Source organism: Macaca thibetana, chromosome 5, assembly GCF_024542745.1.
Source record: "Macaca thibetana thibetana isolate TM-01 chromosome 5, ASM2454274v1, whole genome shotgun sequence".
In the NCBI taxonomy this organism is placed as follows: domain Eukaryota; kingdom Metazoa; phylum Chordata; class Mammalia; order Primates; family Cercopithecidae; genus Macaca; species Macaca thibetana.
This window is the reverse complement of record NC_065582.1, coordinates 110,966,670-110,980,635: the sequence shown is the minus strand read 5'-3', so window position 1 is coordinate 110,980,635 and position 13,966 is coordinate 110,966,670.

Here is a 13,966-nt window from a genome sequence, read left to right as displayed (position 1 = left end):
ATTCAATCATGCCCATCTAATGAAGTTTCCAGAAAAATCTGGATATCAGAGCTTCTGGTTGGTGAACATCCTGATGTACCAGGATAGTGATGCATCTGATTTTTCTAATTCAATTAGAGAAGACACAGAAAAGCTGTCTTGGGACCTTTTGAGAACTTGCTCAATGGTTCTTGAATAGTTCTTGATTTGTATCCTTGCAATACAAATGTCATTTAAATAGCATTTCTTGAGTTCTGTGAGTTGTTTTACTAAACCATTGACCTCCCATATTTGTAGCCATTTGTCAGAACTGTGGGTAACTTGGGAAGTCCCAAACTTGTGGCTGGTGTCGGCAGGGAAGGGGAGCAGTGTGGGAGACTGTGCCCTCACCCTGTGAAATGTTTGCTCACTCTGGTAGTTAGCATCAAAATGGGATGACAAATGGTGATTATTTTCATAAAACTGCACCTGCAGGTGAGCTAGGTATTCTCTATGCCTCCCTTTTTTCATTCAAGAGCATTTTCAGTGCCTCCCCCTCAAAACAAATAGATCTTCTTTATCAGCATATAAGTATCAGTACCTAAGTATCAGGATCTCTTACTGCCACCATAATCTGTAAGACCTGTAATTTCTTAGAGATTTCCAGTCTACTCCTTGTCATTTCTCAGAGATTGTCAGCTCCTGGTTAACTCCACTCTCTCCAACACTTATTTTTTTTATTATTTCAATAAACATATTATTGATATTTGCAATGTTCTGATCTCTCTCAATTCACTGAATTTTCTTCTCCAATAATCTTTTTATAATACTATCCCTCACCCTGGACATTTACCAGTATGGTCATTTCTTAGACTTTGTCATTACCAGTAACTTTAAACCTTCCATCATCTCAGATTCACCCCGTTCTACGCACTCTCAACCACCAACTTGCATCTTTCTAGTTTACATTTTTGGTAATCTAACTTCTATAACCCACCTTTAAGACATATAACATTATCCCCCAATATTTTTATATTTCTAAGTACGTTCACATTTACATTCTCCTCGCTTCGACACCTTTTCCCTTATCTACATTCTTAATTAATGACCTTCCTATTTTTTCTGAGAAAATCTAAGCAAATATCTATATTTCAAGTTATAAAAATGATCACAGAAAAGTTAAATAATTTCTCATGGTAAACATAAATTAAATTCAAGGTCTGTATTCTTAATATTTGTATTATCCAGCTACAGTCAAAATAATGCTGACAAATAAATGACTCCTAAACTCAGTAGCTAATTTTTTTAATTAGTGGTTATTTTCATGTTTCTGAGTGGCCGGGTATGCTGCAATTAAGCCATTTAGGTGATTAGGATGGGCAACTACATACTACATGATGATTTGTACCTGGACTGCTAGTTTGGTTCGGTATTGCTCTATTTGTGTTTGAACTAGGTCCTAGGTTTTCCTTTTTGGAATTAAATATGGATTTTCTTTAGAGATAAGAATAGTGACCGTATTTTAGATAATAAATATTGGGAATGAATAATTTTCTCAATTCCTTCTAAGATTATGGGGAGATACATCCCCAGATTGGGATTATATTTCCTTCTGTGAAAATTCTGATGTGTGTCCTAGCAGGTGACTGTGGATATAGTTAAGTTGTTAACAGCTTTGAGCATTACTTTATTGTTGTTTCACATTAACACTATATGCTGATTGCAAAAAGAAAAAAAATGACAGCTTTTTTTTCACACTTCAAAATTGTACTTCTTCAACTACTACTGTCACAAATGTTGTTCAAGAGTCCAAAAAGGATTATTTCATGAAAAGTGACTTACCTTCCTCTCTGTCATGCTCAACGGTGGTAAAAGGTAGTGGGAACATAAACTGATTGTTGATTCTTTACAGTGGGGCATGAGTTAATTTTTTTATGATACAATTTGAATTTTTTCACCTTAAAAAGCCAGGAATAATATTCCCCCATGTTGTCCTTCCAGGTAACATATCAGACAAAGCCATGTCAGGAAATCCTCACAAAATATACTCCCCGCTTTCTCTTGGCCTCCGTCTTCGGATTAGTAGATAATGAGTACAGGAAAGTAGGTCACACAGTCCTGACCTTGTGAGATATAGCTCATAATACTGAAATGTCATGGCTGAAAAAAAAATGGAGATCATCATTTTCCCATCCTGACATTTTTCCACATCATAACTCACAGGTACTTCATTAAAGATCAAAAATGAAATAGAGTAATAAGACTATATTGACAGCCACAGTAAATAAAATTAAAATCTATGTAATATATTCAAGGTTAGGTCCTGATGTTAAAGTTTGGAATTTGCCATTTTGTTATATAGATATTCATCATGAAGAAATTTAAAATACATATTAACTACACACAGATGAATAAAAAAGTAAAGAAAATGTTTACAATCTGCACTGTTAATAACTAAGGTAGTGTTGGTCATGGGGAGTACCTCCTTTTCTGAATCTCCATAGAGGTAATTGTAGATTTCAAGTTATGTATGTGTATATATATATACACACACACAATACATATGACCAGCTAAGAAAAGCTTATCAAATATTAAGAGCTAGAAACAAATCAATCACCAGAACAAAACAAAGTGTAATTGTTAAATTTGCCATTTAAAAGAATGCAGTAGGAAATTATTTTTTTTTCGTATAGCACTAACAGCAAGTTACCTCTTTTATTTCTATGCTACTACCATGCTTTATAAATATTTTCTATTCTTTTTATTCCCACTGATGACTGACTGTATCTTTCTTAACTGGCTATTCCTGAATTCCTCAATAAAGTCTGAACAGGTTTGTAGACTGAATAACTTTCCTATCTCCATCTTCAATTCTGTGACTTACAGCTGGTAGCCCAGTGGCATCAGAGTAACACGAGAGACAGGAGACAAAGTCTGGCTATATTTTTACCCTTACAACTCATCACAAAATTTTTTTATAGAACTTTTTTACTTGATGGATGTGACTTGACACAAGCAAGAAATGGAAGGGAATTTGGGAATTTTCCTAAAGAGATTATTGACTGAAAAAGAAATCGAAGATGTATTTATGTTGTCATAAATGAAGGTTATGAGATGATAATTGTTCTGAAGCTGCCAAGATAACTTTTTCTCACCAGAAGTTTTATGTTTACATTTAGAAAATTGAAAATTGTATATTTTTTATTGGCATTTATAATCAGAATATTCTTAAAAATTTAATAATTTTAGAATTCTACATATCAAAATAAATATTAAATCTTCTCCCTGATTCCCTAAGAATTGTATGTGGTGTCTGAGTACATATGATTTCTGATTCAAAGACATACATTCATGTTATTTTTATAAAATAGTGCAATTTCTGGAATTTTTCCAACTCAATCCAACAAATGCTAATTTTTTTTTTTTTTAATAGCTAGGTGCTTGCCTGTGCATTTTTTGGATATCATATATTTTCCTTTTTTCAATTAGCTCAAGGATGCTCAGGAAATAAACATACAGCTTACTGTGTGCTTGATCAAAAATCTGCCCCTGTGAAAGTCATCCAACAACTAGATTTCCCTGTAACTCCCACTAGAAATGCTGATCTAGTCGATGCCTTGAGAAGTGGGGTTGTGGCTATTCAAAACACAGATTGATATACAGGTAGCTTCTCTTTTTGTCCTGTTTTCACTATTTCTATTTATTTTTCTTTTTATCTTCCTCTCTTTTCCTCTCTCTCCACTATCTGCTCAGCTGCCCATATATAGAAACCTTCCTGTAAATTGACAGAGTTAAGAATGTGTTTTTGGATGATTGTATTTTTACTTTCACTTGTGAAAGACAGTAACATTAGAAAAGAATTAGAGAACTCTTTACAAATTCTGTGTTCACATGTAAATTTTACTTATGCATAGTAATATATAACATTAGCAATATAATAGTGCTAATGTTCGAATTTCAGGATTATAAAATGTTTCTGAAATTAAAGGAACTACAGATAATAGTAATAGTAGTTATCTTTATTTAGTAATTTGCTAAGTGGTATATGTGCATTATCTATTTTAATGTACAAAAATTACTCTTTGAAATCATTTCCAATTCTACAGAACTAGCAAATATCAGAACCAGTGTAGGAACCTAAGAGTTTATTTCAAAGCACTCTCTTAGCCAGTATATATATTACTCTTCAAGTAATACAGCAAATGTATTTGTTGAGGAGGATTGCAAAAGCAATGTCCAAGACACATGTCACTGAGCTTCATGATAATGTTTTCTTAAATGTAGAAACGTTCAAAATGATAATTAGTTTTACACTTTAGGATACTTCTTTATAATTAAAATCCTTTTAAAGTAATCAAGTGAAAATTATTCCTACTTTAAAAATCTATCATAACAACACCACACTAATTTTCTACTGTGAAATTCTATATTTGGGAGTCGTTGAAAGTGATGTCTATTTTGTTGGTCAGAGCAATATAATTGAAGCAAGTGTTCCAAAAAATATCGAAGACCACAATTATACATGCTAAAAGTACAAGGGTTTTGAGAATTGCCAAAGGTGTCCCGCAATCAACATCTATAATTTTCTGCCAGATTCTTCATTCCCATCATCACTCCTATTCTCATCAATGGGATCACTTAAGCCCTATCTGAAAGTCGTGTTCTCATACTTCCTAGACCTGGAGCGATCTTAAATTGTTCTAAAATGTTAACATTTTACAATACTTGGTTCATTGTTTTTGTATTTTTATAAAATACTTACAGCTATCAATAAAACTCCCTTATTCCTCTAATCTCTCTCCTGCCCAGTTGGCATGAATAAGCATTTTAAATATATTTTGATAGATATATGTATTATTTTGTAGAACAATTATGAATAGTAAAAATAAGCACAAAAGTTTTCAGGCCTACAGATCCTCTTGCAACTTCCCTTTATGCTCACTGTTATATTTGCACAATTGATATTTTTTATCTATCAAGTTTTAGCTGGCTCATTTTTTTTTTTAAATCATTGTGTTGTTATACCACTCCTAGTCTCCTTTCCTGTTTTCAAACATTTGCTGTGACACATTACTTCAAAAATTTTGTTTCATGTCATCCTTTGCATATGTGCCCAAGTCCATCTAATATATATAAATACACACACACACACATATTTGTGTGTAGTGTACATTGGTGAGCCTTTACTAGTAGTGTGTATCTTCAACTTTATTAAATTCCCTCTAGAAGTTCCTTAAGAGTACCTGTTTCTTTCCATCTTTTTAAACACGCTACTCTCTCAGCTATAAACCCAGTGGGTATAAAATAGCATGACATTGTCATTTTGTATTTGCCTATTAATGAGGTTCAGCATCTTTTCCCATTATTAATCATTCTTGTTTTCTTGTTAATAAAAGCCCTATTTACATATTATCCCCCATTTTTTTCCTAATGGGATGCTTTAGGAAAGTATTATATATTCAGGAAACAAAGTTGTTCATATGCATTGCAAATATATTTTCTCATTTAGCAGTTTTTTTCTTTTAACTGTGATGAGTTATATTGTTTTATACAAATTTCTTTCAAATTGAATATATTCAAATTTAACATGTTCTTTTACGATCTTTAACCTTTGAATTTTATTCAAGCAGTCTTTTCATAATCAAATGTACTAAAAATCCTTCCTATTTTTCCTTTTAAATGTATTACAACTTTTTCTTATATTTACATATTTGTTTTTTATACATTGGAGTCTAATTATTTTTAACATAAATATTTCATAGTTCCTGAACTGTATTTTAACTGGCCCACTCTTTGTCTATTGATTTGTAATGTCACTCTACCATAGAGCAAGTTTTCATGCATTTATGGATAGGTGGTTGGTTGTTAGCTATTGTTTGTCTTTGCTGACTCCATGTAAGACCATTTTCATTCTTATAGGTTGAACTCTGGCACTTGATATCTGAGAAAGTGGGCTTCTATCCCTTTCATCAAATCTCCCAACTTCCACTCATTCTCTTCCTCCTCTTTCTTTTTTGTCCTCCTTCTCTTCTTCACCTTCATTGTCTTCTCTTTTTTTCCCCTCCTTCCATTCTTCAAAAATTAAATATAGACTATTTTTTTCTGTTTACCATGTGTCAAGGAGTCACATTTTGTTATTTAAAAAAAAAATCTGTTAGTATTTTGAATAAAATAGAATTAACCTACAGATTAATTTTATTTACTATTAACTTTTTAATATTTTATTTCATAGATATGACATGTCTTGGAATTTATCCAGTATCTATGCTATTTCTTTCATTTGGGGACAGTTTTAATTATAAAGTTTGTACATGTCCATGTGCTTTATGGTTTTTGTTACTTTAAAATTTTATTGTGAATGGAGTATTTGTCATATTCCATTTTAAAATAATTCCATTTTAAAATAATTGGTTTATATATATAAACCACATGATTGATTTTAGTGTTTTCATCTTATTTGCATCAGCCTTGATATTTTTTCTTTACATTTAAAATGTTTGACTATAGATTCTGTTAGATTTTCTACATATTATTTGCTAATAACATAAAATGTGTTTTTCCTTTCTCATCTTTATAATCTTCAATCCAAGGTTGACTAGGAGTGATGAAAATACTCATCCTAATATTGTACCTGATTTTAAAGGGAATGATGCTTAAAACAAAAGATAAAGGAGATATTCTGTAAACATTTTTTAGCCAATTAAGAATATTTCCTTTTCTTTCTAGTTTGCTAAAGCTTTACCATAGAAAGGCACTGACTCTTCCTAACTATGAGACCTAAGATTAGTCCTTGTAATACCTTGTATGGTGGCCCCCAAAATGATATACCCATATCCAAATATGTAGTAATGTGAATGTTACTTTTTTTTTTTTTTTTTACTTAAATTCTGGGACACATGTGCAGAATGTGCAGGTTTGTTACAAAGGTATACATGTGCCATGGTGGTTTGCTGCATCTATCAACCCATCATCCAGGTTTTAAGCCCTGCATGCATTAGCTATTTGTGTTGATGCTCTCCCTCCTCTGGCCCCACCAATCCCTGACAGGCCCCAGTGTGTATTGTTCCACTCCCTGTGTCCATGTGTTTTCATTGTTCAACTCCCACTTATGAGTGAGAACATGCAGTGTTTGGTTTTCTGTTTCTGTGTTAGTTTGCTGAGGATGATGGCTTCCAGCTTCATCTGCGTCCCTGTAAAGGACATGATCTCATCCTTTTTACAGTTGCATAGTGTTCTATGGTGTATATGTGTCACATTTTCTTTAAAAAGAATCTTTGCAGATTAAGTTAAGGGCCTTGAGGTAAGATCATACTGGATTGCTTGGTTGGCCCGAAATCCAATGACAAGAGTCTTTGGATAAGACAGAAGAGGAAAAGGCACACTGAGGAGCAGGTGGTATGAAGACAAAAGCAGAGGCTGAAGTGAGGAAGCCACAATCTAAGGAGGCCAAAGAATGCCGAAGCCACCAGAAGCAGAAAGAGACAAGAAGTTTCCTTCCCCAGGAGCTCCAGAGGGAGAAAAGCTGTGCTAACACCAGACTGCTGTAAGAGAGTATTTAGTTGTATTTTAAAGCCACTTTTAAAGTTTTTGGTATTTAGGGCAGCTATCAGGACATTCATACAGTTTCTTACCTTTTACAGCTTCCTTATTTATAAAGGTAGATAATAAAATTACCACATTAGGGCCAATTTGAAGAATAAATGAATGAAACCATGACCAGTCTTTAATGCAGTGTCTAATATACATTAATCACGATATCATTCTTTAACATATAATTACTATGTGAGAATGACCATTGCGCACCATAGAATACCACAGTCACTCCTTAACAGAACCAGCATGTTGGACAAATGTCACATGTCCTGATATTGCAAATAGAAGAATGACAGTGAGGACAAAAGGGATTAAGAAAATCTCAACAAAAAGTAAAGTGGGAAATACAAAAATTTCAAGATCACAAAGTCAGAAAATCACAACAATACTCCAACAATAAAGTTTTATTCAACAGGAATAACTCTTCAATTATTTATTAAACTTTCTTTGTAATAATTTTGGATATAACCCATCACAAGTAAAGCTGTGAGATAACAGTCTGCACTGACTAGTAGGGGTGAACGGTGAATACCACTTAAGTACTCCATATTTAAGTCGGTTCTATATCTAAAATAGCACTTGTGTCTTTCTATCTTCTCTAAAGCAATTCATAATGTTAACTTCTTTATCTGCCCCTATATATGCACAAGACTTGACGGTGATAGATTAAAGACATGACAAATTTATGGCAGGTATCTGGCATCCTAATAAAAATGTTGGTTGAAATATAAGAATTTATTTTTAAAATAGAGAATATTGTTAGGCTCTTAATCTTCTGGGTTTTTTTTCTTCACCCTGGTTGATTCATTCATTTACATCCTGAATGGTCTGGATGCTTATGTACCTCTAAAATTCATATGTTGAAGTCTTAACTCCCAATTTGATGGTATTAGTAGGTAGAGCCTTTGGAGGTCATTAGATTCAGATGAGGTCATGAGTGTAGAGCCCTCCTAATGAGATTGTTACCCTTATAAAAAGAGCAAGAGATACCAGAGCATCCTGTCTCTACCATCTGAAGATACAGCAGGAAGGCAGCCATCTACAAACTAGGAAAACACCGTCACCAGAACTTGACAATGCTGGCACTTGACTTCAGACATGCCAGCCTTTGGAACTGTGAGAAATAAATGGCTACTATTTAAACCACTCAGATTTTGCAGCCTGAGCAGACTAAGACACCGGCTTCAAATAAAATTCATATCTTAATGACTCCTGACTTTATATCTTCCATCCTGAACCATAACCTAGCTTCAAACTTATATTCGGTAGCCTACTTAATGTTTGCCTATGTTTACTCTTATCAGAATTTCATATTTAAGATAGCTAGAATAGAACTCTTGATTTCTCCCAAACTGTTTTTTCCAATCTGCATCTCACATCTTGATATAGAACACTATCAGCTCCTGAATTGTTCAGGGAAAATATCTAGGCATCTGCCCAAATTCTTCCATTTCTGTAACTAACAGCCAACATATCAGCAAGCTCTTGATAATCCTTCTTCAAACTGAATCCCAAACTCCTCTATTTTGTAAAAATATTAGCTCAAAACATCATTATATACCACCTAGACTATTTTAAAAAAAAAATTTAAACTGGTCTCCTTGCTACCAATTTTATTCTAAAATTGATTCTGTAGTAGCTACTGATATGGTTTCATTCAGTTTCCCCACCTAAATCTCGTCAAAATTGTAATTCCCATTGTTGAGGGAGGGACCTGATAGGAGATGCTTAGATCATGGTGGTGGATTTCCCCCTTGCTGTTCTTGTGATAGTGAGTGAGTTCTCATGAGGTCTGGTTGTTTAAAAGTGTGTAGTGGCAGAGTTTGCAGTGAGCCCAGATTGCGCCACTGCACTCCAGCCTGGGCGACAGAGCGAGACTCTGTCTAAAAAAAAAAAAAAAAAAAAAGTGTGTAGCACCTCTCCCTTCTCTCTCTCTCTCTCTCCTCCTACCATGTGAAGATTGTGCCTGCTTCAGCTTTGCTTTCTGCTATGATTGTAAGTTTCCTGAGACCTCCCAGCCACGTCTCCCATACAGCCTGTGGAACCATAAGTCAATTAAACCTCTTTTCTCCTAAAGACTCCTGAGACTCCTAAATTACCCAGTCTCAGGTATGCCTTTATAGCACTTTATAGCAGTGTGAAAACTGACTAATACAGCTCCAGTAATATTTTATAATAATAAACCTCATCGTGCTATTTTATGTTTTCACCTTGGAATTATGTTTATTCATATACAATCAAAATTTAATTAACAAAAATAAAAACTGACCTAGGTTGTTTGTATTACTATAACAAAATGTGTGAAAGTAGGTAATTTATAAGAAATATAAATTTATTTCTCACAGTTCTGAAGGCTTTGTAATCCAAGAACAACACATAGGCAAGATCCTTGTCTGATAATCAACCAATGGCTTTTTACCCATTTGACATATATTCTAGCTGCTTTCCCATGGTTGAACAACTCAAAATGACCTGTACCCTATCCCTGAGACTTCACTTATACCTCGTCTAGCTATGCAATATGCTTCAAGCACAGTGGTCCTTGCTTTCTTTCATTTATTTATTTATTTGTTCATTTTTATTTTTTGCTATTTATCCCTTCAAAGACTATGCCACCCTGATTGCTTTCTCATAGTCCCTTATTGAGCTGAAACTGTTTCCCCTGACTCTTTCATACCACTTAGGTCTCAATTCAAAAGTCCTCTCCTCAGAGAAGACTTTCTCAACTAAACAAAGTTTCAGTCACCTCTTCCTAAACAATACGCCCAGGTATATTACCTCACTTTGCATTTTCTTGATAGCACTTATTGTTGTTCCATTTGTATACTATAACAATATAAACTATAATGAAATGCATAGTAATAAGATTTATTATTATTGTTATTATTATTATTAACTAATTTACTAATCCACTGATCTAGCTATCCCAAATGAATACTCTAGGGAAATGGGGCAGTTTTAAAACATGGTCACAAATACTTTAACATAGCTCACACTAAGAGATGTTTATATATCTTCTCTCTTTGAATCTAGGAGTTGTAACTGCTCCAATTAATGAAGAATCGTGCAAGAGTCACTACGTGATTTCTCAGAGTAGGTCATACGAGGCCATGCAACATCACCTTTGATCATTTGAACACTTGCCCTTAAAGCCTTGAGTGACTCATCATGTGGAAATACTATGCTCAAACAGACACATGTAGAAAGTCCCTGGTGGGCCCAGTTTTTAACCATCTCAGCTAAGTTAACAGGTGAGAGGAAAATCCTCTCGACCCATTTAGAGTGCCCCACATACTACACAAATATCACTGAGTGGTCTCTATAAGTGCTACATAGAAAAGACGCATTACCCAAGCAAATCCTGACCAAATTGTGATGAACAATTTTTAAAAGATACCATTTTAAGTCAGTAAGATTTGGAGGTGGTTTGTTTCACAGCAATCAATAACTGTAACAGAGGTCTTCTAGTATACATTATTCAGAATAAAAGCAGATTCTGTGATTTATAATATGCAGTATTTTGTATGTGAAAGGGAATGGAAATAAAAGTATACAGACACACAGAGAGCAACACAAAGACATAATAGAAAGTTAAATCAGACATTATAAATAGCTACATATAAGAGAGAGAATGAAGTAGGAGAGGAGGCAAAAATTAAAATTATATTTTTGAATGTATGCTATTTTATAGGTTTTTACCTTGGAATTATGTTTATTCATATACAATCAAAATTTAACAAAAATAAAAACTGACCTAGTTTGTATTACTATAACAAAATGTGTGAAACCAGGTAGGTAATCTATAAGAAATAGAAATTTATTTCTCACAGTTCTGAAGGCTTTGTAATCCAAAAACAACACATGGGCAGGTTCCTTGTCTGATAAAGGTCTGTCTCTGCTTCCAAATGGTGCCTTGAATGCTAGGTCCTCACATACCAGAAAAACAGAAGAACAAGAAATCAAAAAAGGATGAACAGTTCACTTGTGCTTCTTTTACAAGGTCACTAATACATTTATTTGGGATCCACCCTCATGACTTAAATCACCTCCTAATGACCCCAGCTCTTAACAACATCACATTGGCCATTAAGTTTCAACATATAAATACAGTAATAGTAAATATGGGAATAGATATAAAATACTATTTAAAACATTTTCGGGGGCAAGGGGAAGGAGAGCATTAAGACAAATACCTAATGCATGTGGGGCTTAAAACCTAGATGATGGGTTGATAGGTGCAGCAAACTACCATGGCACATGTATACCTATGTAACAAACCTACACATTCTACACATGTATCCCAGAACTTAAAGTAAAATAAAATAAAATAAAATAAAATAAAATAAAATAAGAGAATCAACCAAACAAAACAAAACCTTTTTTTGTTAAAAGGCAACAGACGAGAGTAAAAAATAAGTATGAATTTTGGGGGACATATTTACACCATAGCAACAACTTCTAAACATCAAAAGTATAAAGACACAAATGAACCTGACTGTATCAAGTGTATGTTATAAACTGTGGCTCAAAATAGTATTTCAAACAATTTTGAAATACTGCATTTGTGTATACAGTGGAACATATATTATGAAGAGTTGGCTACAAAAATTATTTAACTTAATTAGTTTTACTATTAGAAATGAAATACTGTATTTTAAATATAAATTTTGAATATACATATACAATATATAAATAAATAATTATACCTTTTAAAATCAAAATTTTCTTTGGAAGACAAAGGAAATATCATTGGAACCTAGATAAAGAAAAAAGTATGGCCAGGCGTGGTGGCTCACATCTGTAATCACAGCACATTGGGAGGCCAGGGTGGGTGGATTACAAAGCCAGGAGATTGAGACCATCCTAGCTAATACAGTGAAACCCCATCTCTACTAAAAAAAAAAAAAAAAAAAGAGTTGGGTTTGGTGGTGGGCACCTGTAGTCCCACCTACTCAGAAGGCTGGGGCAGAAGAATAGCATCAACCCAGGAGGTGGAGCTTGCAGTGAGCTGAGATTGCACCACTGCACTCCAGCTTGGGCATCAGAGCAAGACTCCACCTCAAAAAATAAAAAAAGAAAATAAAGAAAAAGAAAGAAAAAAGGGATGACCAAACAATTAAATAAGTATGACAATTTATTTCATAAGAATGTTAAATCAGAGATCCAATAAAATTAATAAACCCAAAGAATAAATCAAAATAAAATTAAAACACAATACATCATACTTAAATTGCTAAAAGCAAAATAAGGAGAAAATCTGAAAAGGAGTCAAAAGAAGGAAAATTGAAATTTCATAATGGCATAAAAATTGTTCAATATCTATAAAAAATATATATTTTGTGTGTGTGTGTGAGATGAAGTCTTGCTTTGCTGCCAGGCTGGAGTGCAGTAGTGTGATCTTGGCTCACTGAAACCTCTGCCTCCTGGGTTGAAGCAATTTTCCTGCCTCAGTTTCTTCAGTATCTAGGATTACAGGCACACGCCACCACGGTTGCCTAATTTTTGTATTTTTAGTAGAGACAGGGTTTCACCATGTTGGTCAGGCTGGCCTCGAACTCCTTACTTCATGATCTGCCTGCCTCAGCCTCCCAAATTGCTGAGATTACAGACATGAGCCACCTCTCCTGGCTGAGATATTTTCCAAGACAGAAAAGTAAAGAACAATAAAAGAAAGACTCAAATAGAAGAATTGCAGTGTGCTCACCACTGCTCCATCTGTAAGGGTGCGCCTTTCTATAGAAGTAACTCACCTTGCTAAGAATTACAAAGAAAATTTTATATTTGAGTGCTATTTATTTTGCAGCACTAAAAGTTTATTTATAACAATATGGGGGCTCCCACTGTGATTACATTCCCCTCTGGGGATGGTCTCTGGTTCTCTCTCCAGAGGAGGCATGCTCTGCCCCCTTGTGGCAGCCTCAGGAGTGAGAAATCAAGACCCACCCAGTGCGAAAAATAACTCAAGCTCTCAGGAACGTGGGGAAAAAAAAAAAAAAAAAAAAAAAAAAAAAACTGGCCAGCAACCCAGCTTAAAGGATTCTCACATACTGCAGCAATGATTTTGTGCACAGACCAAGAAAGGAGAAGCCATGGGAGCCGGTAAAGTACTTCTTTTGTAGTCAAATTCTGGATGGCTAAATATGTGTGTAAATGAATGATCACAAACAACCCTACTTGTGGTGTTGTTCGTGTGGATGGTGACAAGTCCTACTGCTGGACGGAGTGAGTGGGTCCTCTCCACGGTTCCATAGCCACCTCATGTGGCTTAGGGTGGATCCTGCTGTGGGATTAATTCCAGCACACCAACACTAAGAGGGGCCTAATTCTCCCTGGGGGGAGCGGCCAGAGAGGAAAACCTGAGTCAGAAGTATGCAAGGGACCTTCAGAGGGGAAAAGGGAGGAAACAGGTCAACT